Here is a 24821-nt window from a genome sequence, read left to right as displayed (position 1 = left end):
GGATGTAGACAATGATGAAGAATTGTTAGAAATTTCCTTGCCACTGTACATACAGTTCAATATCTATTACAGTAATGAAAGCCAAAATGGCAAAAACAAAGCTTCATGATATTTTTCATTTTTTTAATACCCCAGCTTATTTTTACTTTATTTTAGTTTTTCTAAATTAGTATGTATTCTATTTCTAATCTTTAAACTTATCATTAACATATAATTTTTCTTTTACTTGAATTTGACAATAAAGTAGGCTTCATTTTTTAAGAAGTTTTGGACCACAGTTGGGTTTAATTATGGCATAAGACGAACACTGGTGTGGGTTTTTATTAAAGGAGGACACAGGGTGGGGAGGGAATTCTCCAGGGCATGTATATAGAGTATATAAAATATTCGGATATTCGTTGATTATTTTCATAGTAGTTACAGTTACAAATGACAACTGAAAGAGTGCTGAATTCATAGCTATGGGAGCTCAGTCACATTGCCCAAAGGAACAACAACAATGCCCCCAAGTGCAGGGGCAAAGATCAGCCCAAGATAATGATGACTATGTTTATGAGCCTTTTTGCATGAAATTTCAACTAGGCTTAGGCTACAGGGTGATTACGTTTCCCCAAGCATAGGACATGATTCCTGGGGATGAGCCTCAAAGTCACTGAGAAATTACTACTGATCACTAACTTGTGATGAAACTAGAAAATTACCTTGAATAAAAGGGTGAAATGGTAAAGAAAAGTGGGTTTATATGGCTAAGAGTCTTCAAAAATGAGTCAGGATATCATCAAAGAGTCGAGCTTACACAAGCCTCAGCAGGACCCCAGAGACAGCCAAAGGAGATGAAATCCCAGGTAGTGGTACTTCTGAGGGTTACATAGAGAGACAGGTTTTATGGTCATGGCAAATGGCTCTGGAGTTCAGTGCATTGTCAGTTAGCCTTAGTTTGTGGTTTGTCTTCCTCAGTGTGATGGAGCTTGACTCACATGTGACCTTTCTTCACATGCCTCTTCTGTCACTTTTACTGAACCTGTGGTTGTTGCTGGAGTAGGTGTATACATAGAACAATTGTATCTCTGAGCGGCCATGTACCACCTGGTCCCTGAGACTCAGGAAAGTTGCAAATCCTACTCTCTGCTTCATTGGGCTTACCGAAGTCAGCTAACAGGGAAGTGAACATGGTTAACCACCACACCAAGGAAATGAGAGTTCCTTCAACTCCAAGCAGGAAAAATGCATCAATCACCATGTGGGAACTAAGTCCTCTATTGATATAGAGGTGGAGTGGACATCACCATCTCTGGTTCCACAGGATGAAGGAATAAAATATGGGTTAGAGTGGGCTCACTGTTATTCACTATAAAACAATTTTGATTAGCAATGAAAGAAACGGAAATGCAGCATTGTTGTGGAGAAAGAGGCCATGGTAGTTGTGGAAGGTGGGGGGGGTGGGGGAGAAGAGATGTGATATGGGCATATTTGGGGGACTGGAGGTGTCCTAAGTGATATTGCAGGGACAGATGCTGGGCATTATATATCTTGCCATAACACACTTGAAGTACTGGGCGAGAGTACAAACTTCAATGAAAACTATAATCCATGCAGTGCAGCAGTGTTCCAAAATGTATTCACCAAATACAATGAATGTGCCACAATAATGAAAAATGTTGATGGGCGGAGTGGGGGTGTTGTGTTTGGGGTTGATGAGAACCTCATATTTTTTATTGTAACATTTTTTGTGATTTATGTATTTAAATTTTTTTCTAAATAATCTATAAAAAGCTATAAAAATAAACATCACATTTTATGATGTTTTTAAATGTTACATTAAAGAAATATGAGGTCCCCATATATACCTCCCAACCCCCTCACCCCATTCCTCCCACATCTACAACCTCTTTCATCATCATGGAACACTCATTGCATTTGGTGTACATTTTGGAGCACTGCTGCACCACATGGATGGTGAATTACATTGTAGTTTACACTCTCCCTCAATCCACCAGTGGGTCATGACAGGACATATAATGTCCAGCATCTGTCCCTGCATACCACCCAGGACAACTCCAAGTCCTGAAAATGCCCCCACATCATATCTCTTCTTCACTCTCCCTATCCTCAGCCACTACCATGGCCACTTTCTCCACATCAATGCTACGATTTCTTCCATTATTAATAACAATATTCCATAGTAGATTATCCATAAGTCCACCCTAACCCATACTCTGTTCCTCCATCCTGTGGACCCTGGAATGGTTATGTCCACTCCCCCTCTATATCAAGAGGGGGCCTAGATTCCACATGAATGATGGACACAATTTTCCTGCTGGCAGTTGTAAGCACTCTTGGCTACCTGATGTGGTGATTGAACTTCTTCATCTCCCTGTTAACTGGCCAGTGTAATAAATTGGGGGAAGGGTGGGGTGAATATTAGAACATAGGGATTCTCAGGTATGTGCTTGAAATTATAACGAAGAGAAAACTATTTGGAAATTATAATAATGAAGGTTGCATTTTAAGATGCTTAAGGAGGGCTTCTGACACAGGGCAAGAGTCTAGGGAGTATATGAATGCCCAATTTCTCATAGTGGGTATTATCATTGGGTGGAGACCCATTCACTGAGTGTGAAGGTATACCCACATCCTGGGGAGGACTGATGTTCTCAAACAGAGGCAATTGTTTCTCTTGAGAGAATTTCTGGCTCCCAATGGGTTAGGGCAGTAGAGTATGTGAAGCCCTCAACATTGTTGCAAGTATCTCTGAGTATTGTCCTTTGAGTAGTGAGATTGTCACTGTGGACCCTGAGGGGAGGGGGAAAGAGAAGTTGAATAGATGGAGTCAGTGTAACTGTGGGGCAATGGAAGGGCTCCACAAGATCATGCAATGATGGATATAGGACTTGTTAAATTACAGCAAAAATTTATAGAACTCTATAGATTAAAATGTTATTGGTGAAACTTAAGTGTAGTGTAGGGATTTTTTTTAAGGGAAAACTTGAAGAGAGGCCCTAAAATATTGATTTCTGCTAAAGACTCCAATAAATTCAGTGAGTGATTAACACCAGGTTGATCAGGGGGATACTGGTATATTTCTTGGAAAATTTGGGGATTTGTTTGCTGTCTGAAAGCCATGAAATGTACTTTATATACAAAGAGAATTAGACAAATTTTGAGTGAGCTCTGTTTGGTTCAATTGTATTATGTTGTGTGAGTCGGAGAATTATTTTGGGACCCTATCATGAGAAATTTAGAAAAGATGAACACTGTAAATTGCAGACTAACTGCCTGAAGTGGGGGAAGTAAGAATAAACACCCTCAGTTCCATGGAACATTCTTTGAACTAAGAGAGAAGAAAGCAGTAACAGAGCCCTTACCTTTTATAATGCATTCTAATAATGTAGTCAGTGTCTATATGAGTATATATATAAACATGGGAGCAATGAATGCCTCCCCCACTGGCAAGAGCTGAGTGTACAAAAGAAGCAAAATCTAGAGTAACCTTCTAGTGTCTTTCCCCAATGTCATTCTTCCCAATTCTCCTCACTTCCAGAACATCCTTCTCAGAAGAATTGTAAGCACCCACATATTAAAAGCTCTGAGGTACATCATCCTAAGTGTGGTCATATATATATTTCATCTGCTGGAGTTTCCTGAATGAAGATATTTTGTATTTATTTGTTATCCAAAGAGGAAACCATCAGTAGAACAATACATCATGGAAATGCACTTGTGGTTCTGTTTTACTGTGGGATTAAAATATCATGAAGAGGAATGTTTTACTGGTAGTAAATGGAGGGACACAGAGAATGAGCCAAATAAGAAAGTCCACAGATATAAATTTGGCTTATTTTCCAATTTCTCTTTCAGGGTGTATGGGCCTTGGGTCTACATTGATTTTTTTTTAATTTTTAAAAATACTTATATTACACAAATATCAGTGAAAAAAGATAGGGGATTCCCATATGCCCTGCTCCCCATGACTCCTACAATTTCACACATTACCAACATCTTTCATTAGTGAGGTTCATTCATTGTAATTGAGGAACATATTTTTGAGTATTGCCACTAAGCAAGGATTAAAGTTTACACTGTAGGTTACACTCTCTTCCACTCAATTCTGTAAATTATGGCAAGATATATAAAGGCCTGCATCTGTCATTGCAATGTCCTTCAGGACAGTTACCAATTCCTGAAAATGTCCCTGTATTACACCGGTTTTCCCTCTTCCTGCCCTCGAAGCTCAGTGACCACTACCTCCACATTCTCTACATGTGACTTTTCTGCTTTTTTATTTGAACCTATAATTATTACTAGAGTTGGTAGGTGTACATACAAGAGACTTAAATCTTTGGGCTGCCCTTGTGCCAGGCGGACTCTGAGTCTCAATGGAGTTGCAACACCTACTCTCCCACGCATTGGTCTAACCCAGGACAACCAGCAAAGATGTGATGAAGGACAACTACCATATCAAAGAACCAAGAGAGTCTACAACTGCAAGCAAGAGAGTCCCATCCATCAGTCTTATATGGATCACAGACCCCCACAACTAGATGTGGAGTAGACATAACCATGCCAGAATCTTCTAGTTTGGGGAATGAACTTTGGACTGAAGTAGACTTACTGGTATTCTACTGTAGACTTATTTTAATTCTAGCAATGAAAGAAATTATAGCATTGATATATTGATTTTTTATATTGTGTTCTGTTTAATTTGTTGAGCCCATATTTCTGTGAATTCTTGGATGTCTTGGTGGAAAAGAGAGATTCACATTTGACATTATTTTAAAATTGCAAATTAAAATAATTTAAAGTTTAGTTGTGCACCAAGAGTCTTATGGTGACATAGGGGCTGTGATTTCAGACTGCATGCTGGATTCCTATTCAGAGGGCTTTCTCACCATGATCAGGAGAACTGCGTCTCTCGATACCCATAATTGATTAATGAATTTAAATTGTTAACATTTACGATGCAACTACAGTTCCGAGGATCCACCTTTAAAAAGGAATCTCTTACCAGAGTTTCCACTTAGGGGAATTTTTTACTTCATTTTCATATGAAACATATTCAGTGATATTGTATCTCAAATTCTTCAATAATGACAGTCTCTCGAAATTGCAACTGGAATTTGAGCTCCACTAAGAATCACAGTCCATTCTATTATTTATTTGTGGCCAACTTAATTTATTCTGTTAGGGCAGATTAAGAATGAATTTAAAAGACTCAGAGAAATTTATAGTTGTGAATCCTCTTATCTAAGAAATAACACATAATACCTTATCTAATGATTTGTGGGAAATAGAAAAAGAAGGGAAAACTGGACATAAATCTAGTAGAAGGAAAGAAATAATATAGATTTGAGCGAGGAGAAATTAAATAGAGTGTAGAATTGAGTGAGCCAATAAAATTGTTTCTTGAAAAGATCAATAAAATAGCAAAGATTCATTTAGGTTGAAAAAGAAACAATAAAGAGGATGTAAATAACCAAAGTCAAAAATGAAATCAGGGAGGTTGCTAGATATTGCTGAAATTAAAGGGATTATTAATGAAAATTATGTACATTTGTCTGCCAACAATCTAGAAAAAGTAGACAAAATGGAGAAATTCCTAGAACCATGCAATTTATCTAAATTGACTGAAAATAAATAGATCTCAACAAAATTATAACAAGTAAAGAGATTCAATTAATTACCAAAAACCTCCCCAAACAAGTCTAGGATCACACAGCTTCCATAATGAAATGTATGAAATATTCAAAGAAGAGTTAATTGTGATAATTCTCAAACCTTCCAATTTGAAGTCAAGGTATATATAGCTTCCAAACTCTTTCTATGAGACTAAAGTTATTTAGATACCAAAACTAAATAAGACATAACAAAGCAAGAAAACCAAGGACCAATTTCTCTCATAAATATAGACAGAAAACACTCAGGAAAAACTAACAAGCCAAATCCAAGAGAATATTAAGAGCATTACCCAGCAAGACAAAATGGGAGTTGTCCTGTGGTTGCCGCTGGAATTGGTGTATACTCAGGAGTCCTGAATCTCTGGACTGTGCATGTGACAGCCAGTTCCTGAGTCTCAGCAGACTTGCAACTTCTACACTCTGGTTCATTGGACTTACCCTGGCCAGCTAACAGGGAGGTGAAAAAAGTCATCCACCACACCAGGGAGCCAAAGTACCTAAACCTGCAAGCAGGAGAATTGCATCCCTCATCCATGAAGAATTTAAGGCCCCCCCTTGATATAGAAGTGGAGTGGACATCACCATCCCAGGGTCCACAGGATGGAGGAATAAAGTATGGATTAGGGTGGACTTACTGATATTCTACTATGGAATATTGTTATTAATAATGGAAGAAATTGTAGCATTGATGTGGAGAAAGTGTCCAGAGTAGCTGCTGTTCTGTAATATTTTATTGGAACATATTTCCATTTTTTCTTGTAAACTTCCTCAGATGCCCTCAAGCATAACTCCTTATATTCCTCTTAGAAACATATCTGCTCTTTTAAAATATGTAAACAGGAAAAGGCAGGTGAAAGAACAAACTGCGTACTTAAAGACACTATTTATCATACCTGCCTCAAAATTCTCTTCAAGCCTCATGATCAAAGGATGGCTCACATAAGAGTTTGAATTCCTGCTCACAAAATACCCTGGTATTGGAGACTTCAGATGCATTGTCACTAGTTATGCAGACAGAAATATGAAGGTCTTTCCAAATTCCCCTAGTTATCTGGAAACTAAACTTATTGGTGGTTATTTTTAAGTGAAGGTATTTAAAGAAAACTTGAAAAACCAGAGGATTCTCAATGACCTTCAAATGTTTGAAAGAATGCAAAACACCAAGAAAGAATCAGGTTATCTGAATATATCAAAGTCTAAATAACATTCAGACTGATCTGAATGTTAATTACTGTGCTGCATAGCCATTGCAGCATACCTGAGTCACAAAATAAATGGTTAAAGATGCTGATTTTTTTTTATTCAATGGGAATTTGTTTTTAAATTCTTTAAATCTCTTTCCTCTTCTTATGTGTCTGTGGTCAGGTGTGAGTCAACTTGTGATGCTTTGATCTTTCTTGTGCTCTCTCACATATGTTTGGCCTCGTAATCTTTAGACTGGTCTAGAATGGCCTTAATTCTGTCACTGGCCTTCCTTACACATGTCCTCTCAACTTCCAGCAGACCAGACTGGAGTTGTTTGCGTGGCTGAATTAGGAATGTAAGATTGAAAAGCAGAAACACACAGAGATCTAATGAGACATTCTGTCAATAACACCGTATTCTGTTGGCCAAATCAAATAAAAGATCCTCATTTCCACCTTTATTCAAAGATGGAAAACGGGATTTCACCTCTTGGATGGAGCTGCACTGTGGTGTTTATGTGAGATGAATCTGGACTCAGATGGGATCTCCCTTCATAAGACTTTCATACTTATCTGCTGGAGGTGCAGTTAACGTTGGGGTTTAAGATATAGTTAGGGGATTTGAATCTCTGGACTGACAATGTGATAGCCAGGTCCTGAGCCTCAACAGACTCCAGCACCTACAATCTGATTTATTGGACTTACCACACTCAGCTAAGATGGAGTTGAAGAAGGACAATCACCACACCATGGAGCCTAGAGTGATTACAACTGAAAATGGGAGGATGGCAGCCAGCATCCATGTGGAATCTGAGCCTCCTCTCGACATAGAGGTGCAATGGACACAACCAATCCAATGTCCACATAGAAGAGGTGGCATTGGATTGGGAAAAGTGGACATGGTGGACGATGGGTATGGGGAAGGGCAGGAAGAGATGAGAGGTGGGGGCGTATTTGGGACGTGGAGCTGCCCTGGATGGCACCTCGGGGGTGATCACCGGACATCGTGGATCCTCACAAGGCTCACTGGATGGAATGGAGGAGAGTATGGGCCATGATGTGGACCATTGTCTATGAGGTGCAGAGGTGCCCAAAGATGTACTTACCAAATCCAATGGATGTGTCATGATGATGGGAACGAGTGTTGTTGGGGGGGGAGAGGGGGGGTGGGGGGGTGGGGTTGAATGGGACCTCACATATATATTTTTAATGTAATATTATTACAAAGTCAATTAAAAAAAAAAAAGGTGATGATAAGAGAAAGTTGGAGGAATGGGACCATCTATTCAGTGATTCTATAACAGGCACACATTTTGGTTCAAATAAGTTTTATTGGGATATTCTATTCCAGAAGGACATGGCACTCTGAGACGTAAATATTCCAAACATGCCCCTAATGTGTCGTTTGCAATTTCTAGAATAAGACAAAATATCAGCTTTTTATCCCCCCTGAGATTCCCTGTTATATCCTAGGAACTCATGTTTGCCTTACTGATTACCAGAGCATTGTACTTCTTGTTTCACTACCACCAGCCAGTTCTCATGTATATATTGTCACATTTGTCTGAGCTGCTCATTAATGTGTGTGTGTGCGTGTGTGTACATATATAAAGATTTCAATTCTAGTAGTTGTAACTGGCGATGTTGGGTCCTACTGGGAGGATGTGATGTTTCAAATGGAAATAGACATCAAAGAATTAGGAATTGGAAAAATGGAATAGTTTTGAAATATTGGGTCAATTCTTCTGATAGGATTTGGCCCTTTCCTAAACGCAAGTATTAAACATAAATGGGTTTCAGTAGAGCCTAGGCAGTGGACACTCCAATGTTACCAGCAGAGATGGCTTGAAGTGAAGTTGCAGTACTTCTCTTATGCAAATTATATGTTTCCTTGAATTCTTGAGGCTTTTCTATGCCATGTGTTTGTATTTTCTTCTATGCTATACTGTCTTCTGTGGAAGTATTATGATTTACAAGAAATTACTTAGTGTGTAACAGCATTCAAAGGATACTATCCAGTAAATGCATTTATTATCATACATTTGACAGGGAATAACTATTTTGATTCTTTTTTAACTCCTTTATGGGTGATACCAGTTAAAAATATTCTATAATTAGTCAATCAGTTAGGAATGGAATTCATCTACAAGGTAAAAAAGTTCAAACATAATAATGCTTTTCAGGAATTAAGGCTTTATTAACCCACAAACCACAAATGTATAATTAGGGACCCCAGAACTAGGATAACAGCTCAATGAAATGTATAGGGTCTCAGTATTCATTAAATTATTGTGTTGTTTCATTCTCATGAACACAGAATATGAGTTAACCTCTAAATACTGATCCTTATCCCAGAAAGGAAGATTGGGGAAAGAATCATGGGCGTATTCAAATGTACTGAAAGATGAATTTTTTTGGAAATGAAATATTATTTTCCATATTGGTTACACCACTTTATAACCCCACTAACAATCCTCCAGAGTTCCATTTTTTTTTCCTTATCCACAACACTTGTTATTTTTCCTGAATTTATTAAAATAGCCCTTCTTTGGGCTCAAAGTTGTTCATTGTAGCTTTAACTTTCATTTCCCTAATGGCTAATGATGTTGAGCGTCTTTTCATGTATTTTTTACCCATTTATATAATTTTTTAGAGCAATATCAATTCAAGTTCATGGACATATTTTTAATTGGATTGTTTTCCTTTCTGTTATGGCAATGCACATGTAATTTATATATTCTGTATATTATGCCCTCACCTGCTATATCTTTTATTTTAAATATTTTTTTAATTTCTCCCCCCGTTACCCCCATTGTCTGCTCTGTTTCCATTCACTGTGTATTCTTCTGTGTCTACTTTTATTTTTTTTAGGCAGCTCTGGGAACTGATCCTGGGACCTTCTGGTGTGTGAGAGATGCAATTTCTCTCTTGTGCCACCTCAACTTCCTGTTCTGCTATGTCTTCTTATTTTTTCTCTCTTCTGTGTCTCTTGTGTAATCCTTCAGTGCCAGCTTTCAGGATGAGTTAGCACTCCCACGTGGGGTCGTTTCCCTGCATGGGGCAGCATTCGAGCATGGGCCAGTACTCCATGAGGGTGAGCTTGCCATATTGGCCAGCTTGCCCTCAGTAGGAAGCCCTGGGTATTGAATCATGGTCCTCCTATAAGGTAGATGGGAGCCAATTGGTTGATCTACATCTGTTTCCATCCAGTATCTTTTGAATCTATTTTGCCTCTTCTGTTGGTTCTCTTTCACTCTCTTCATAATATAATTTGATGAAAACATTCGAGAAAATGATATTAATATATTATTTATTTGTTGCCTGTGCTTTTGGAATCATATCCAAGAATATATTTCCAAATCTCAGTTCATGAAGAGTTGTCCCTTTTTTCTTTTTCTTTTTTTTTTAATTGACTTTGTAATAATATTACATTAAAAATATATATGTGAGGTCCCATTCAACCCCACCACCCCCCCTCTCCCCCCCCCAACAACACTCCTTCCCATCATCATGACACATCCATTGGATTTGGTAAGTACATCTTTGGGCACCTCTGCACCTCATAGACAATGGTTCACATCATGGCCCATACTCTCCTCCATTCCATCCAGTGGGCCCTGTGAGGATTTACAATGTCCGGTGATTACCTCTGAAGCACCATCCAGGGCAGCTCCATGTCCCAAAGACGCCTCCACCTCTCATCTCTTCCTGCCTTTCCCCATACCCATTGTCCACCATGTCCACTTTTCCCAATCCAATGCCACCTCTTCTATGTGGACATTGGATTGGTTGTGTCCATTGCACCTCTATGTCAAGAGGAGGCTCAGATTCCACATGGATGCTGGATGCAATCCTCCCATTTTCAGTTGTAATCACTCTAGGCTCCATGGTGTGGTGGTTGTCCTTCTTCAACTCCATCTTAGCTGAGTGTGGTAAGTCCAATAGATCAGATTGTAGGTGCTGGAGTCTGTTGAGGCTCAGGACCTGGCTATCACATTGTCAGTCCAGAGATTCAAATCCCCTAAATATATCTTAAACCCCAACATTAACTGCACCTCCAGCACATTAGCATGAAAGTCTTGTCCCTTTATCATCCTCAAAGAGTTTTATAGCTTTAGCTCACATATTTAGGTGTGTGATCCAATATGAATTTATTTTTTGTATGTGGTGTGAGGTAGATGGTTAACATCACTTATCTGCATTTATATATCCAGTTTTCCCAGAACCATTTGTTGAAAAGATTATATGTTCCCCAATGTATGTACATGAACATTTATCAAAAGTAAATTTCCATCCAGGATATGTTTTTCATGCAAAAATAGAAATTGTTAAAATAGATCATAATGTTTGTTACTAGCAGAGGTATTAAAGGAGTATGACAGCGATTGAAAGGGCAAGTCTAAGGGCATGTACAGTACTAGAAGGAAAGATAAAAAATATAATGGAAAAACAGTGAAACAACATGTGAAATATAAATAGGAGTGATTTTGCACATATAAAGCAGTTTATACAAAATATAAATAAAAATAAACTAGAGAAATAGAAACATAGAGATTTTGGGAGGTGATGAGTTCTTTGTCTGATTTTTACTATTATAAATATTGAAATGAAAATGATCTAATAATAATTGAAGTAATGAATCCACAATGATATGATTATACCAGATCTTGTAGAAGGAAATGGTTTTTTTTTCTAAGACTTCATGTATTTATTGAGACCAAAGCAATAATTAAGTTATCAAGACACTAGAGTTGCCAAATATATTTGATAGTCACTAGGAGTGGTGACTTTCTGTTTATACCAGGAACAGTATCCTAATTTCATAATGTATCAGAGGCAATCATGGAAAAATGCAAGTATTTAGGTCTTTTTTGTTTGTTTGTTTTTTGATTTTGTAAAAATATTACATTAAAAAAATATGAGGTCCCATTCAACCCCACCACCCCCACCGCAACCCCCCCCCCCCCCCCGCAACACTCACTCCCATCATCATGACACATCCATTGCATTTGGTAAGTACATCTCTGGGTATCTCTGCACCTCATGGTCATTGGTCCACATCATGGCCCACACTCTCCCCCATTCCATCCAGTGAGCCCTGGGAGGATTTACAATGTCTGGTGATTGTCCCTGAAGCACCATCCATGGCAACTCCAAGTCCCAAAGGCGCCTCCACATCTCATCTCTTCCTGCCATTCCCCATACCCATCAGCCACCATGTCCACTTTTCCCACTCCAATGCCACCTTTTCTCTGTGGTCCTTGGATTGGTTGTGTCCTTTGCACCTCTATGTCAAGAGGAGGCTCACATTCCACATGGTTACTGGATGCAATCCTCCTGCTTTCAGTTGTAGGCACTCTAGGCTCCATGGTGTGGTGGTTGTCCTTCTTCAACTCCATCTTAGCTGAGTGAGGTGAGTCCAATAAATCAGATTGTAGGAGCTGGAGTCTGTTGAGGCTCAGGGCCTGGCTATCATATTGTCAGTAAAAAGATTCAATCTCCTAAATATATCTTAAACCCCAATACCAACTACAATTCCAGTAAAGTAGCATGATAGTCTTATGAAAAGAGATCCCCTCAAAATTTTTCACCCAAAGCAAAAGCAATGAAAGAAGAAAATAGATAAATTGGTCCTATTAAAAAATTATAGCACATTGCACTTCAAAGGTTTTTGTTAAGAAAATGAGAAGGGAGTCTATGAATGATTGAAAATATTTATAACTCATTTCTCTGATGAAGTCCTAATATCCTACATTTATAGAGATCCTACATCTCAAAAATGAAAAGACATTCAAATTAAATTATTTTTTTAAAGAAAGGGCAGGATATGTATAGAAGCTTTTCCAAAGGGGAATATAAATGTCTAAAAAGCACATGAAAAGATACTCAACATCACTACCTAGATATAAAAAGCAAAATGTAAACCAAAACTACAATGAGATATCATCTTATAACTATTAGACTGGAGGCCACTTTCAATCCTCTTTCATTCTTTTAGATGTGGATATCGAGTTTTCCAAGCACCATTTTTTGAAGACATTGATCTGTCCCAGTTGAGTGGTTTGTTGGCCTTGTTGAATATCAGTTGGCTGTGTATATGCTGGACTATATCTGAACTTTCGATATGGTCCCTTTGGTCAGTATTTTTATCCTTGTGTATATGTCATGAAATTTTGACCATTGTAGCTTTGTAATATACTTAAAAGTCAAGTAGTATGATCCTTCCAATTTCATTTTTCTTTTTAAACATGTTTTTGGCTATTTGGGGGCCCTTACACTCCCAAACAAATTTGGTAATTTGCTTTTCCAGGTCTCTTAATAAGTCCTGTTGGAACTTTTATTGGAAATGGTTTGAATCTGTAAGTCAATTTGAAAAGGATTGATATATACATATATATATTATTTATTTATTTATAACTTCTTTTTTTCTCTATTTTTTATGATACATTAAAAAATATGAGCTCCCCATATACTCTCATCCCCCTCACCCCACTCTTAATTATATTTGGTCCTCCAAGCCATCACTGTAGAATATGCTTGCATGTATTTAGGTCTTATTTGACTTCCTTTAGCAATGTTAGGTAATTTTCTGGCTACAAGACCTGTACATCCATACTTAAGTTTATTCCCAGATATTTGATTCTTTTAGTAGTTGTTTTAAATAGAATTCTTTTTCTTGATTCCATCTTCAGATTGCTCATTACTGGTGTGGAGAAAAGCTGCTGATTTTCCTGTTCGTCTTATATCCTGCCATTTTACTGAAATATTTTATCAGCTCTAAATGCTATGCTTCAGTGTTGTTGTTTTTTTTACTTTCTACATGTAGAATAATGGCATCTGCAATTTATGTAAGTTTGTCTTTTCCCAACTGGAAGCTGATTTTTTTTCTTGCCTATGAGTTCAAGGAAGTACTTCTAATCCAATGGTCACCAAAAGTGGGGACAGTGGGCACTCTGTCTTGTTTCAGATCTTAGAGAGGAAGCCTATAGCCTTCCCCATTGAGTATGATGATGGCTGTGGGGTTTCATATATTCTCTTTATAATGTTGAGGAAGTTTCCCTCTAATCCTATCTTTAGAGGCAATTTTATCAAGGAGAAGACTTTGTTTTGTTGAATGTCTTTTCTGTGTCTTTTGAGATGATCATGTGATCATAGACTGAGTCATTTAATATTCCCTTCTTTCTAATTTCTGCAAAAATTCAGACAGAGATTTTATAAGTTCTGTTGGAATGATTGATAGAATTTGCCCATGAAGCCATTTCATCCTGGGCCTTTCTTTGTTTGCAGGTTTTTATGACAACTTCAATCTCATTTCTAGTAATTGGTCTGTTTGGTTCTTCAATTTCTTTTTTCGTCATTGTAGTTTGATGTGTCTTTCTAGAAATTTGTGCCTTTCATCTAAATTGTCCATATTTTTGGCATAAATTTTTCAATGTATCCTCTTCTGATACTCCATTTCTTTGGGTCCAATGGTGATTCACTCTTTCATTAATTAATTTATTTATGTTCATCTTCTTTCTATTTCTCCTTGCTAGCTTAGCTAAAGGTTATTCAATTTTATATATTTTCTCAAAGAACCAGCTTTGGTTTTGTTTATTCTTTCTACTTTTTCTTATTCTCCATTTCATTTAATTCTGCTGTGCTCATCATTATTTCCTTCCATCTGTTTGCTTTGGGATTCATTTTATGTTCTTTTTTATTTCCTCCAGGTGTCTAGTTAAAGTTTTGATTTAGCTCTTTTTTTTCTTTTCTAATGTATGTATTTAAGGCTGTGAAATTCCTTCTTGGCACTATTTAGCTGCATCCCATAAATTTTAATATGTCTTTTTTCATTTTCTTTTGCTTCAGGGTAGTTACAATTTTTTTTCTGGAAAATTCCTCCATGACAAACTGAAAAGGGTGTGTTTAACTTCTGTATATTTTTCCAAGTACTGTTCCCCATCTGTCACTGATTTCCAACTTCATTTCACTGTGGTTAGAGAATGCACTTTGCATAAGTTCAATATTTCTAAAGTTGTTGAAACATCTTGCATGTGGTCTACCCTTGAGATTGATCCATGAGTACTCAAGGAGAATAAATATCCTGATGTTTTGGGATTTAACGTTCTAGATCCATTAGATCTAGTTCCACTAACATATGATTCAAGGTCTCTGATTCTTTAATGCGCCCGTTAGGATGACCTGACTAATTCTGATTATGGTGTATAGAAGTCCACCACACTGATTTTAGAGGCATCTCTTTCTCCCTTTAGTTTTGCCAGTTTTTACCTCAAATATTTTTGGTACACAAATATTCATGATTGTTCTTTCTTCTTGGAATATTTCCCCTTTTGTCCTTCTCTGTCTCTTAGAACACTTTTGCATTTAAATTCTATTTTATAGGCTTTAGTATAACCATTCCTGCCATATTTTGGGCATTGTTTCCATGTAACAGCGCTCTAAATCCTTTCATTTGCAACCTGTTTTGTTTCCTTGAATCTACATTGAGTTTCTTGTAGATAGCATATATGGATGGGTTATATTTTCTTAACCATTCTGCAAATCTGTGTCTTTTGATGGCAGAGTTTAATCCATTAACATTCAATTTTATTACATTCAAAGCAGTACTTACATTAGCCATTTTACATTTAGCTTTATAAATGTCATATTTTGTTTTTTCTTTTTGTTATTTAATTATTCTTAATAAATAAACTTACTTCCTATGCTATCCTTCAATCTTTTCTTTTCTGTTTCTTTCAACTAGCAGAATTCCCTCTAATATTTCTTGATGATGAAATACTTGTTGACAGATTCTCCAAATTCTCTGTATCTATGAATAATATGCACATGAACTCATTTTTGACTTCCAGTCATACTAACCAAAGTGATCTGTAGCTTCAACATAATACCTATAAGTCCCCCAGTGTCCTTTCAGGATCAAGGAAAAAGCTGATCCTCATCCATATGTAATTGTATTTCACCAGGACTACAATAACACTATCTGTTGTTATATTAATTTATTTCATGACCTTTGGCTGTTTTTTTCTGTTAGCTGTTTGAAAGAAGCCACGATACAGAACCCAGTTATTTTTCCATCCCAAAACATAGTTTAGTGCATAACATCTAGTATTGCTGAATAATATTAGTTGCATGAATGAGAAAACAAATGGTTGATTGAGGAAAACAGACAGTGCTAACTATGGGGGGAAATGGGAAAGAGTGAGATCAGAGGAAATCTTCTTTAGAGAGGGCAACCACATATATGAGAGTCAAATACAATGGGTACAGGGCTACTTTAGTGTATTCAGAATCTCTATCTATAATCAGAGATAGGGAAATAGTTTTGGTAATCCTTGCCATACTAGAGCCCACACTAGTACTAGTAGAGTAAAGAGAAGTGACTCCTTATGGGTGGAGGGTATCTACTGGGATAAGTGATTGAATATGTAGCTCCAAAGCTGTCTCCCAAGGGTCTAGGTCAGCACAAGATTGCAGGGTGATTTTCTCTTTCCACCATAGAACTAAAATCTCAGGGATTAGAGTGATAAAAGAATACTTCATTAATGATGCTCATGGGAATGAAATCCCTAAAGTTACAGAAACTCTAAATGCTTCAGCTACAATATCCCTAGTCTCCTTTACTAATCTCTGATGACAGAAAACACAATTGTGTCTTGTAGAGATTTCATGAGTGGTTCCATCTCTCTGCCATTCCTGGGAGCAGGATTTCCAACTTCACTCATCAATTGAGGAAGAATCTGCATTGGGTGAACTAAGACCTTCTCTGATAACTTCACTTTGAATCACAGTAACTTCACAGGTACTGGGTAAATTTATTATGACTCTATGAACCTCTTTTATTGGTAGTAATTTTAGGGCAGCAACTGGGTACATATGTAAAGCAAGCTCAATTATACAATGCCCTGCCTACTTTAAAAGTCTGATTGTGGAGGGAGATAATGGGTACACTAAAATAAATTTTTTTCCCAATCTGTCTAGTCTCTAAGTCTCACCTTAGACTCAAGGAAAAAATGCATTAGCACTCATTCACTGGGTTTCCTTCTTTCAGCAGAATTTTCCTTGTTTCACTATTTCTTCTTATTCTACAATTATAGGAACTACCTATGTAACCACATTCATTCAATTCTTCTTTTAGACATTCAGCATTTAGTCAGCAAATACTTCAAGGCAGGCACTAAATATCATGCTGGGATAAAAATGACATGTCATTTTTCTTTGTATCAAGGAAATTACATCTCAAAATCATAAGGCATATTCAAATGAGTACATGCAATACCCTGAGATTTCTGGAAATCTTGGTGAAGCGGATCCAAATCTTTGAATGTACCTTGTAGAGGTTAGTGAAAACTTCACAAGGAAGCTGCCAATTGTACTGAGGTTTCAATTAGGAATTGGAGTAAGTCCAGGAGGACAATTTGTTAGAACCAGAACAAGAAGAAATAACAAGGACAATAATATGGGATCATTCAACCTTACGGTATGGTGAGGGTTTAAAAGCACCATCCCAAGGCCCACAGGATGGAGGAATAAAATATGGGTTAGAGTGGACTTACTGATATTCTACTATGAAACTATTGTGACTAGTAATGAAGAATATGTAGATTGATATGGAAAAAGTAGCCGCAGTAGTTGCTGAGGGCAGAGAGCGAAGAAGAGATGTGAGGTGGGGGCATTTTCAGGACTTGCAGTTGTCCTATATGACATTTCAAGGACAGTTGCTGGACATTATATATCCTGCCATAACCCACTGAATGGATTGGGGGAAAGTGTAAACTACAATGTAAACTAATCTCTATGTGATGCAGTAGTGCTCCAAAATGTATTCACCAAATGCAATGAATGTGCCACAGTCATGAAAGCGGTTGTTGTGAGAGGAGTGAGGTGAGGGGGATGTGGGGTATATGGGAGCCTCTTATATTTTTTGATGTAACATGTAAAATAAACAAATAAAATTAAATTAAATTTTAAAAAATACTTCATTTATTTAATGATCATTGAAGTGAAAGGGAGGGAAAAGTGGAACATAATCAGACAAGTTTGGCAGCAGCCACATAACAGAGAGCCTTGTGTTTTGTCCCAAATATGTATCTTCATGTTTGAAGTTTTTGGAGCATTAATGCAGCTGTTTTAGACGATTTTGTTCATAGTGTAACCCTGTCAAAATCTCTCTATGGATCATGTGAATATTTCAGTTGTCAAAACACCAGAGAGATGATGAGGACTGGAAACAGCACAGTAGACATGGAGAAGGAAATTTGGGGTTGAGTCTGTGTGAGGTTTAATCAGTATTTTAAAATATTCCCTATTAAATCTAAGCACAATGTCAGATATTTTATATTCATTGTTTTATTCAATTATTTTATGAATTGGCTTCACCATTCTGTTCTAAATTGACAAAGAATGGCAGACTCTCAGCAGTGTGATATTCTCATCCAAGACTTGGAATTGTGTTTGGAATGACTTGGAGTTTGATACACCTAGGATTTTGCATTTCATCAATACTTTTATTTCCTCATAAACTATAATTTAAAACAGTATTAAATATATTTAAAAATTCAAGAATAGTAGAGTCTCCAAAATTGCTCACCCCTTTCCTCCTATTACTGCCAACTCCCATACAAAATAATGATTGTTGTGGAAAAATGATTTTCTAAAGTCATTTAATGAAGGAGCTGAAGGCAAGATAATGGGAGGCATTTCCTGACATTCTCTATCTTCATCCTCTTCTGTTTGCAAAGGTTCTAAAACAGATTTAATTATAATCAAAGTGGGCGAGATAGTAATAGGAGCAGAACACCTCATACAGGTAATTTTTCTAACACTTTTCCCTTTTTTCCCAGGCTCCTAATTCTAAACTCCCTATTGTTAGGAAGCATGAGCAATATTGTTCTATAATCTGTAAGAGTTCCAAAATACAAGCCTCTATGACCTTAGCTCCTTTTCCTTTTAGAAGTTGTTTCAAGAGACATAAATATGGGTGATATTTTGTTGAACTGTCTCTGTTTCCAGTCATAACCCTGCAAAACCACACCAGAGTGTCATTACTTATTGAGGACTTGGAATGCTTTCTGTGCCCCTCTGGGCTTTATGCTATTACACCAAATTTTAGTTTCACCCAAATGAGCCTTTTTCCATTCGGGCCCCACATTGGGTGCCTGTTGCTGAGGACCAGCTCAGCAATAGGTTTGTTTGAAGGAAAGGTGGTGCAGAACTTACAGAAATAAAGGACAAAGAGAAACACGAGAGAGGAACCAAGGATGGAACCAGGGGGCTCACAGCTTCTGGAACTGAGAGCCTTGACCCTAGTTTCCACATCATCTTTATTAGGAACTCCAAAGCAGGTGTTCCTCATCAGCATGGCAATGTTTACAATAACTGGGGACAAGTGCAACAAATAGGGAACAGATAAGCCAGTTTCCCACAACAAAAATTACATTTACTTGTCATAAATTCTTACTTCCTTTGTGATGGGGACAACTTCTCAGTTTTCATGACTGGATAGTTTTGAGAAGTCTGGGAAAGGTCTTTTTAAATGTATCCCTCATTTGGAATTTGTATGATGTTCTTCTCAAGCTGAGATTATAATTATTTTTACAAGGAAAACTCCGGAGATAAAGTGCCATTTTCATCACATCATATCCAGGTTGCATCTTACCAATATGATTTATCACCTTCGATGATAACTTTGATCAACAGTGTTTTGAGATTTTCCTACAAAAATTTCCTCAGTTCTCTGCCTTTCCCTATATCACCTGTGAAAACAATTCACTATGTGAAGCCCACATTCAGGAGTGCATTTATGCTCCACATCCTTGAGCATGCAATGTCTACATAACTTATTGAAATTCTTCTGCATGGGTAGTTGCCTCTTAGTTATTTAATCAACTATTTGTTTCTCTCAGTATTTACTCATGACATTTATTTTATACTTTGAGCTGTAATACAATATAACATTTTTCTTAATCTGTTTCTTCCAATGTTGGCCATAGAGGCTCTTTCCTTCATGCCATCAGTACATTTGATATTATACCCACAATTGGGCGTTTTATTTTAGCTCTTGTTTAATTTCTGGTATTGGAAGTTGTCCAGGCCCTTCTTGTACAATTCTATTCACAATACTGCAATCAGTTATTACAGCCAGAGAGCTCTTCTTAGAGAATTGTGTTAATGTCCAATGTTTGTGATTTATATGCACCATGCTACTGATCATACCCGTCGAGACTGTAAGGAAATATATGTGTGTGCACTAAAATGTGTATATACATATATCTAAATATTTCAATGTGCAAGCCTCTCTATCTCTATTCACATTCACGAGTTCATACTAATTGTCTAACTGTAAACCATGACCACATAATACAGTCCAGCTTCCTCCCTTTGTTTACCTGTAATCTCCCATTCCACAGTGAGAAACATATTCCTTCCATCTGTTAGACATTTACTTCACTGCTTGATATCAGTGAACATATATAGAATTAGAAGAGTTGTTAACCCAAATCATGGGGGGATATAACTCTATAACTAGAGTATAGTACTAACACACAGTATCCATTCACTTCATTTTACAGACTCCATTCATATCCATTATTACTATTTCAGCAGCTTTTTCCTGCATAAACTTCCAAGATTGTATGTCATAGACTGTAATACAGTTAGGTTGTTTTTGAACATTTTGCATTTGATCATAGAATTCTCTTGAACTATTGAATATATATTTTTCATACATTAACATTTACTCCTTGTATTGTCATGTTCAATTTGTTTTTACAAGTGCACAATATCATTGTTTGACAATTAAAATATTGTACAGAATAGTTTCACACATCTAACAGCTCTTGTATACTTCACCTTTTCAACCTTCCTCCTCTCTCCTTAAATCCCTCACAACCATTCTATTTTCGGTTCTTCTGCCTTATCCAGGTCATGTAATTGGAATTATATATATATATATATATATATATATATATATATATATATATATATATATATATATAATATAGAGAGAGAGCATTTTTAGGTAGTTTCTTTAACATGAATCATTTGAGATTCAGCCTTTCTTTTGTAACTGGATGGACTGTTTCATTTTTATCATTGACTAATATTCCTCTTTAAGAGATACAGCACAGTGTGTTTCTCTACTCACTTACTGAAGTAAAACTTCATTGCTTTCAGGTTTTGGAGAGTATAAATAAAATTCCTATAAAAATTCATATGTGTTTTTTTGTGTGGGGAATTGTGTTTTCAAATAAGCTCCATCTATAACTATGAGGATGATTGCTGGGTTATATGGTAAAATTGGGTTTAGTTTTAAAAGAAATTGCTCAACTGTCTTCTGTCTTTAACATTTGGTTTATTTTGTATTTTCACTAGCAACGAATGACACTTATATTGCTTGATATCATCATAAGCTATTACTATTGTCCGTGTTTAGGTGTTTATTTATTTTAATAAGCATGTGATAATATATCATTGCAGTTTTAATTTTACATTTCATTAATGACAAATAGTTTTGAGCATCTTTTGGCATATGTTTATTTGACAATTATGCATGTTCTTGGTTAAGATTCTGCTTAGATATTTTGCCCATTTTTAAAAGGCTGTCTGCATTCTTATTGTTGTGTGTTAAGTGTTCTGTCTATTTTTAATACAAATAATTTGTATGTGTTTTGCAAATATTTTTGCCAAGTCTATTGATTCTCTTTTCATTCCCTTACCAATGACTTTCACAGAAGAGATGTTTTGCATTTTAAAAATGTATAACTTACACAGTTTCTTTTACCATGCATAGTCTTTTGGCTGCTATAACTGAACACTCATCGACAAACCAATGACACTTCATTTTCATTTATGTTTCCTTCTAGAAATTTCATACTTCACATTTTACATATAATTGTGTCATTCACATTGAGTTAATTTATGTAATATATACAATCTGTGTCTAATTTCCTTTAAGTCTGCACATTTGCATGCCATTGTTCCATCAAAATTTGCTAAAAAGCCTATGCTTTCTCCTTCGAATTGACTTTTCTCATTGTCACAGATAACCAGACGGCATTTGTGTGTATCTATTTCGCGGCTCTCTAACATTAGTTTATATGTTTATTTCAACAAGGCAATAGTGTTTAATCACTTTATTATTGTATATCTTGATAGCAGTTAGTGTGAAGAACAACATTCTTTTTCTTCAGTATTGTTTAGGTTAGCTAGGAAGTATCAAGTAAAATATTTCCTAAAACTTTCATTATCTTCTTTAGTATTATATTAGTTTTCTATGTTTTTTATACTTCCATGTGAATTTTACAATTAATTTTTCAATATCCTAAAAATTATTTGCTAGCATTTAGACCTGGAATGAGTTGAACATAAGATCAGGTTGGACTGAATGCATTGGGAGAGACTGTAAACTGCAAAACAATCTGTAATGCATGCTGTGTAGCAGTGCTCCAAAATGTATTCATCAAATGCAATGAATGCACCACACTAATGAAAGAAGTCGTTGATGTGGGAGGAGTGGAAGGTGTGGGGATTGGGGTATATGGGAACCTCATATTTTTTAATGTAACAATACGTGTGATCTAGGATTCTTTTTTAAAAAAGATCAGTTTGGAAAGAAACCACATCTTTATAATACAGTGTCTATTTTACTTAAACCAGATTACCTCTAATCATTTAATTAATTACTTTCATCTTTTTATTGAACTAACTTATATAAAACTTAATATTTTCCTTTTTATTCATTTTCAAGTATTAAATTTTGCAATATCAATTATATTCGGAATATTGTGCAAACATCACTAATATCCATTACCCCAAGGTTTTCTTCACAAGGTACAAAATGAGCAGTCAAAATGTTTACTGATTATAATCAATTCTAAAAGAAATTTTAATGTAAAGTATTACTGTGAGAAAATGTTCACAATTATGGACAAGGATAGCAAGTTAGAAATAGCATGAATGAGATGAAGGAGTATTTGTTTTCCCTGGTATATTCACGTAAAGGGTTCTTTCTTTCTTTCTCTCTTTTTATCTATCAATCTATCTATCTATCTATGTAATAAAAAATCATTAACTTAATGAGTTTGCAAACTTTATAACTTATGAGAATTTGCTGCTTCCTGCTTGTGGCTAAATCTGTATTTCTCTGTTCTCTTTTCCAGTAATATCATCAGCTACATGGAACGAGAAAACCAAACATACGTTTCAGAATTTATCCTCCTGGGTCTCTCAGAAGATTCTGAAGTGCAGCCATTTCTCTTTGGACTGTTCTTGATTATGTACATGGTCACTTTCATTGGTAACCTGCTCATCATCCTGGCCATCATCTCAGACTCCCACTTCCACACACCCACGTATTTCTTCCTCTCTAACTTGTCTTTCACAGATATCTGTTTCACCTCCACCACTGTCCCAAAGATGCTACTGAACTTCCAGACAGAAAGTAAAATTATAACCTATGAAACCTGCATCATCCAGATGTATTTTTTCATGCTTTTTGGACAATTAGATAGCTTCCTCTTGACTGTGATGGCCTATGACCGCTTTGTGGCCATCTGTCACCCTCTGCAATACACAGTCATCATGAACCCACTCTGTGCACTCCTGCTGCTGGCATGCTGGTTATTGAGTGTTTTAGTGTCTCTTTTACATGGCTTAATGGTTTTGAGGTTATCTTTTTGTACAGTGTTGGAAATCCCCCATTTTTTCTGTGAAATTAATCAGGTTATCCAACTTGCTTGTTCTGACACCTTCCTCAGTGAATTAGTGCTGTATATTGCATTTGGACTTCTGGGAGTTATTCCACTCACTGGAATCCTTTTCTCTTACTCTAAGATTGTATCCTCCATTTTGAGAATTTCAAACACCTGGGGGAAAGCATAAAGCTTTTTCTACTTGTGGGTCTCACCTCTCAGTAACGTCCTTGTTTTATGGTACATGTCTTGGAGTGTATCTTAGTTCTGCTGCTACTCAAAACCCAAGGGTAAATGGAATAGCCTCAGTGATGTACACGGTGGTCACTCCCATGATGAACCCCTTTATCTATAGTCTTAGAAACAAGGACATAAAGCTTGCCTTTAAAAAAGCTGACAAACACTCTTCCTATAAAAGAATCATTTGTCTCAAATTTAGAAAAATGCCCCTGATTAACAGAATTGAAAACTGAGAGATCAAAATTTAGATACTCTCATAAGTGTATAGAAAAAAATATGTTACTTGCCAAATTTTCAGCATTCTACTTCTTTAAATTTTATTTACCAAATCCACCTCTTTCTTCCATATTTTATTTTACTTTTTTACTTTTTTTTACTTTTTTATTGACTTTGTAATAATATTACATTAAAAAAATATATATATGAGGTCCCATTGAACCCTACCACCCCCCCACCACTCCCCCCCCCCCAGCACTCCCCCCCCCCCCCCAGCAACACTCCTTCCCATCATCATGACACATCCATTGCATTTGGCAAGTACATCTTTGGGCACCTCTGCACCTGATGGTCAATGGTCCACATCATGGCCCATACTCTCCCCCATTCCATCCAGTGGGCCCTGTGAGGATTTACAATGTCCAGTGATTGCCCTGAAGCACCATCCAGGGCAGCTCCATGTCCCAAAGACGCCTCCACCTTTCATCTCTTCCTGCCTTTCCCCATACCCATCAGCCATCATGTCCACTTTTCTCAATCCAATGCCACCTTTTCTATGTGGACATTGGATTGGTTGTGTCCATTGCACCTCTATGTCAAGAGGAGGCTCAGATTCCACATGGATGCTGGATGCAATCCTCCCACTTTCAGTTGTAATCACTCTAGGCTGCATGGTGTGGTGGTTGTCCTTCTTCAACTCCATCTTAGCTGAGTGTGGTGAGCCCAATAAGTCAGATTGTAGGTGCTGGAGTCTGTTGAGGCTCAGGACCTGGCTATCACATTGTCAGTCCAGAGATTCAAATCCCCTAAATATATCT

The 24821-nt window shown here is 36.7% G+C and overlaps 1 pseudogene; it reads left to right on the top strand.

The window, feature by feature from the left end:
• The first annotated feature begins 23032 nt into the window (after nucleotides 1-23032).
• On the top strand, nucleotides 23033-24020 carry LOC131276741 (olfactory receptor 7A10-like; annotated as a pseudogene).
• The last annotated feature ends 801 nt before the right edge of the window (nucleotides 24021-24821 follow it).

The sequence above is a fragment of the Dasypus novemcinctus genome, chromosome 30 (genome assembly GCF_030445035.2).
Source record: "Dasypus novemcinctus isolate mDasNov1 chromosome 30, mDasNov1.1.hap2, whole genome shotgun sequence".
NCBI lineage: Eukaryota > Metazoa > Chordata > Mammalia > Cingulata > Dasypodidae > Dasypus > Dasypus novemcinctus.
The sequence above is the reverse complement of the archived record's forward strand: the minus strand, read 5'-3'. Positions and strand labels throughout refer to the sequence as shown.